The sequence below is a fragment of the Erythrolamprus reginae genome, chromosome 10 (genome assembly GCF_031021105.1).
Source record: "Erythrolamprus reginae isolate rEryReg1 chromosome 10, rEryReg1.hap1, whole genome shotgun sequence".
NCBI lineage: Eukaryota > Metazoa > Chordata > Lepidosauria > Squamata > Dipsadidae > Erythrolamprus > Erythrolamprus reginae.
This window is the reverse complement of record NC_091959.1, coordinates 32,566,649-32,572,664: the sequence shown is the minus strand read 5'-3', so window position 1 is coordinate 32,572,664 and position 6,016 is coordinate 32,566,649.

The window sequence follows — 6,016 nt, the reverse complement described above, 5'->3', positions numbered from 1 at the left end:
ACCTGCCCAGGTGCAGTGGCAGAATTGTGCTGGACTCCATGGTTACCACACTGAAACACAGGTGCACCTGTGTGTCCGTGTGCGATTTTGCTACCTGCCCAGGTGCAGTAGCAGAATTGCATTGGACTCCGCTAGCATTCAGAGCCACAGGGGCGATCACAGGTCACCGTTCCACTTTAGCAGCCCACCTCTGCCATCGGGATATCCGTGGTCACACACCCTGCCCCAAACTAAATGATAGTATCATGCCACCTTAGAGATTTAAAAAGCAGCTCCCAAAAAATTTAAACCAAAGCTTTGCATTCAAAATTTGCAATATTTGAAGGGCGGTTAATGGAATAAGACACCGATATGAACGGAAGGTTTCCCAGGATCGGATTGCGGCTTTATTTCGGGGTGTTTTTTTTGAAAGACATAAAAATCATCTTCGGCTGCGGTGGGTTTGCTTTTTGAAAACCTAGCTGACAAGATTGGGAAAATCCAAGCAACGGAACATCTCCAAGGCTCCCCGCCAAGGAGCTGAAAGTTCTCCACGAACGTTTTATTCCCTCCCCTCCCTTGCATTCCTCCTCTTCCGTTTCTCACAAGCAGCGAGCCTGCTCAAGCCCTACACCCTCACCCAGGTGGTTTAAATTAAGGCCTTCCCCCTCCCTCTGTGCAAAGTATCCGGGAGGAAAGATGGCAAGCCCGTTGCAACGGGTTGGACAGCGCACAAGGAACAGTGGTTCCCGCCCACCCCCATGCCAATTTTTGCACCCTGTTGCATTGTTTGAAGGCTAGTTCTGAGCAGAGGTTCTTTTTCCCTTGGGCCGACGCAACTCGGTTGGACATAGCCCCAAAATCTCACAATTCAGGAGCTCGGAGTGTGTTTGGGTGTGTTCGGCTGGAGGGGCTTTGCTTTCGTAGCTGTAGAAAGTAGTGTACTTTCTACAGCTGCAACCACAATCGAGAGCCCCCAAATTTCTGCCTCTAAGTGAAACATTAGTTCAGTGGAATTTTTGCCCCCATCCCATGACCTCTCTTGGGACTTTCTTATTCAGTGAATCACTGCCGATGTCAGTGCTGCAAGAGCCAATTCAAGGCTATGGCCAACCAGCAATCACTCCCTGTTTGGTGAGCAGGGGGGAAATTCCCGCTACCTGCTGTATAGAATGTCTCAGAACCTTAACCAGGTTAGTAACCCGGTTCTTAAGTGAATCTGGTTTCCTCGTGGGCTTTATTATTTATTATTTATTTGTTGGACTTTTATGCTGCCTCTCTCTGAGGACTCAGGGCAGCTTACAACATATAATGGAACAATATATAACTTCCTAAATCCAATTAATTGAAATTTATAATGTAAAAACCCCAAAACCATAAAAAGACAGTCATTCCCATTCAGTCAACTTACTCTCAACACATTTGTTGGCCAGGGGGGCCAGGCCTAGATGAGTCTTAAGACTTTTGCAGAAGGCAAGGAGGGTGGGGGCAGTGCAGATCTCCAGGGGGAGCTGATTCCAGTTGGGTGTGACGATCACAAAAGAGGATCATGTGATCCCAGGAAGCTGCCACCACCAAGGTACACACGCAACTGAAGCGACTATGCGTGTGCACAGGGGCCCATTTTTCAAACCGTTAGGAAAAATAAATGAATACCACCAGTGTGTGGTGGAGTCTCGCTTGAGTGAATGGGCTGGTTTTTGCTCAGTCAGATTGTTGAGTCTCGGAGATATTCGGGGCAGGTATTGTCAGCTTGATTTTCAAAAGGGAACTCCCACCCACTCACCCCTGCAGCTGAAGGATGATTTCATTTCTCCCCCCTCCAAAAAAAGCTGCAATCGATCCTGGGAAACCTCCCATTCATATTGGCGTCTTTTTCCATCACCCTTAATAGAATGCAAATTTTGAACCCAAAGACTCATTGCTTGGTTTAAATTCTTGGGGGAGGGAGCATTGTTTAAAGTCTTTAAGGTGTCATTTGGTTTGGGGGGGTGACTCCGATGGGGTCCAAGATGGTGGACAAGGCCATTCAGAGTTACCTGGGCATTAAATAACATTTACGTTGGTTGTACAGCCTAGGGTCCATATACAGTGGTACCTCTACCTAGAAACGCCTCTACTTACGAACTTTTCTAGATAAGAACCGGGTGTTCAAGATTTTTTTTGCCTCTTCTCAAGAACCATTTTCCACTTACAAACCCGAGCCTCTGAAACTGTAACCGGAAAAGGCAGGGAGAAGCCTCCGTGGGGCCTCTCTAGGAATCTCCTGGGAGGAAACAGGGCCTCCACCCTCCCTGCGGTTTCCCCAATCGCATGCATTATTTGCTTTTACAAAAATTGCCTCTTCTTACAAACCTTTCTACTTAAGAACCTGGTCACGGAATGAATTAAGTTCGTAAGTAGAGGTACCACTGTACAGGTGAAACTCGAAAAATTAGAATATCATGCAAAAGTTCACTTATTTCAGTAATGCAACTTAAAATACAATATATGAGAGAGACTCATTACATGCAAGGAAAGAGAGTTCAAGCCATGATTTGTCATAATTGTGATGATTATGGGGGTACAGTTCATGAAAACCCCAAATCCACAATCTCAGAAAATTACTGAAATAAAGGAACTTTTGCACAGTATTCTAATTTTTTGAGTTTCATCTGTACAAAACCAGATTCCAGTTTTGACGCAAGTTGGATGCATCAAATTTAAGGTGTTTTATGGATATTTTTACGCAAGCTCTTTCAGAGGAAGTGTTGATGGCTGGTTGGTAGGATTTCAATCAAGTTTTGTCTGATGCAACACCAAATTGTCAATAAGATTCCAATCTAATATAGATCCCAATTGTGTCTTTCAGACATAATGGATGAATCATAAATGACTCTTTTTGCATCTTTGGATACTATCTCAAATCGTAGTAACATGTTGGTTTTTTTCCAACTCCCAAGCCAACATTTGCAAAACACTGGTTTGCATACTGGGTTCAAATCAGTGTTTGGATGTTCAACCTCGTTGTAGTAAAGATATATTATGTCTGAACTATCTGTGGCTCCGAATAAACTTTTAGGTTCATCAAGCATCATTGTAGTAGTGTTAGAAAGTCGATGTTAAAACGTAAGTGTACAAACGTGGTGCTGAAAACCGATTGGGTGGCCAGACGTGGGATGATAGAGAATAAAAGGATTTTAGGTCTGTATTTATGACTTCATAGCTCTGCTCTTCCTAAATGCTAGTGAAAGTATTTTTGCTGTTTTATATATTATAACAAGGCAGTGTTTTGCAAACTGGACAACTTTGAAGAGGTGTGGACTTCAACTCCTAGAATCCCCCCACCAGCAAAGAATTCTGGGAATTGAAGTCCATCCCTCTTCAAAATTTTCCCAGTTTGATAAACACAGGGATAAAGTATTTTGCGGTTCCTTTTTATTTTTTTTAATCTCTCTAAATGTATAGAGTTCTCCTGTTGCATAATGCCTTCCTGTCCGACTAACAGAAATAATTTAAGGATTGTCAAAGGTGTTTAAAACACATATGTAGCTTTAATAAAACAGAGAAAAAAAATCACGATTTTGGATAGCTCGGTTGTGATTTCACAAACACGCAAGGACACTTTTAATTGCATCCAGATGGAAGTCATAAATTAACCAATGCAAATTAGTCCTGAAAATCTCATTGGACTGATCTCTGGAGGTTCATTTTGGGGAATAAGTCTGAAAGTCTTGTAGCCAGACCATCTTTGATGTGGATCGTACTTTCACCCCTCCCCAAAGCGAGAAAAACGTGGGAGGGAAGTAAAAACAGAAGCTTAGAAACTGCAAGGGGCAAATTTCTAAATTTCTCAAAATTCTAAAATGGTGTGGTTGAGGAGTGGGGTTGTGTGTGTTTTTTGTTTGCTTTGGAGGATTATTCAGAAAGTTTTTCCTCTTGGAAGATACGTTTATCTAGTCTTCCTGGGAGTGAAACAATTCCAATTATCTGGACTTTGCAAAGTTCTCCCTTCGTGGAGTTTGTAAAATATAGCAAGACCTCGACAGCCACCACAGACAGCTCCAGACACAGGGTGGAAACCTGCCCAATATCCGTTTAATAAATACGCTTCTGACCTAGTTTGAGGCTCTGAATATGTGGGATTTGGGTTACAAGGAAAACAAACCCGGTGGAAATCTGCGGGAAACCTGAACAGCCCTTTTCCTTCGTTCCCTTCTCGTCTAAGCAGCATCAAAGCCAGGTTAAAAATAGCTTCTACTATTTTTTCCTGAATTCCGCAGGATTAAAATTGGTGCAAATATTTAAGGGCGACCATGTTTGACTATTCGAATTGAGTACGTCTAGTTTAAGGCACTGAGTCAATGAGGAGAATGGCAGTCTATAAATCTAATGAATTAACAAACAAACAAACAAACAAACAAACACATGTATGTCTAGTCTAGTGAAAAGAAGGACTAGGGGTAGTGTCGGGTTCCTACCAGAATGGGGGAGGGGAGGGCAGGATGTCCAGCAAACCTGGAAAACAGGGAAATAAGGGAATTATTAGGATAATTGAGAGTTTGGGAAATATCAGGGAATTTGTGAAAAAAATGGAATAAACCGGGGGTGGGGGGGACACCAAACTGTATTAAAATGTTTAAAAGTCAGGGAAAAATCATGTAAAAAACAAAACAGACCGTGCTGCCTGGCAGAGTCAAGCAAAAATGAGCACAACTTGCTTCTGCAGCTACCGATATTTCTCCACGGCTTAGCCGTTTGGTATGATGTCATATATGACCACGCCTTAACTAGATCGAAAGTTACAGGGAAACGTCAGGGAAATATCAGGGAATTTGTGAAAAAAAATGGAATAAATCGAGGGGGGGGGAACCAAGCTATATTAAAATGTTTAAAAGTCAGGGGGAAATCATGCAAGAAACAAAACAGATCGTGCTGCCTGGCAGAGTCAAGCAAAAATGAGCACAACTTGCTTCCGCGGCTACCGATATTTCTCCATGGATTAGCCATTTGGTATGATGTCATCTACGACCGCCCCTTAACTAGATCACCAGTTACAGGGAAACGTCAGGGAAATATCAGGGAATCACCGAAATCTCACCCGCCCCACACATCTTCTCGCAAGATTTGCTTCCTGCGCATGCTCAGGAGCCAAATCTCGCTCCAATGCCTGCTGGTCACCCAGAGCTGTGTACGCATTAGCACTGGTAGTAGAGATAAGTTGCAATCCCTGCCTGACTAGGGGTGACATGATAGCAGTGTTCAGTATTTGAGAGGCTGCCACAAAGAAGAGGGAGTCAATCTATTCTCCAAAGCACCGGGAGGCAGGACAAGAAACAATGGATGGAAACTAATCCAGGAGAACCAACCTGGAATTAAGGAGAAACTTCCTAACAATGGGGACAATTAATCAGTGGAAATATTTGCCTCCAGAAATTGTAAATTCTCCAACACTGGAGATTTTTAAGAAGATGTTGGATAACCATTTGTCTGAAATGGTATTGGGTTTCCTGCTTGAACAGGGGGTTGGACTAGAAGACCTCCAAGGTCCCTTCCAACTTTGTCGTCCTGTTAATATTGCAGACTAAGATGAAGCAGACAAGAGTTACGCAAAAGTATTGTGTTATGTTTGGTGCTGCATAAACTGGAAAGATTATTAATTCAGGCATAACATCCAGAACAAAACAATCCTAAAAACACTTTTTTTTATTTTTTGGGATGTAGGACGCACCTTCTCAGGGAGATGACAGAAAGTCTTAATAATTTCCACCTGTTTGTCTCTTTTGTCCCAAGAAATGATTTGGTTGGTTTCCCCCCCCCCTGTTTTATGGATCATTTATACAGATTAACTAAGTTGAAAGGGACCTTGCAGATCATCTAAGAGCCTCGGTGGTGCAGTGGTTAGAGTGGTTAGTACTGCAAGCTAGTTCTGCTGATCACCGACTGCCAGCAGTTTGGCGGATCGAATCTCAGTAGGCTCAAGGTTGACTCAGCCTTCCATCCTTCCAAGGTGGGTCAAATGAGGACCCAGATTGTTGGGGGCAATAGGCTCGCTCTC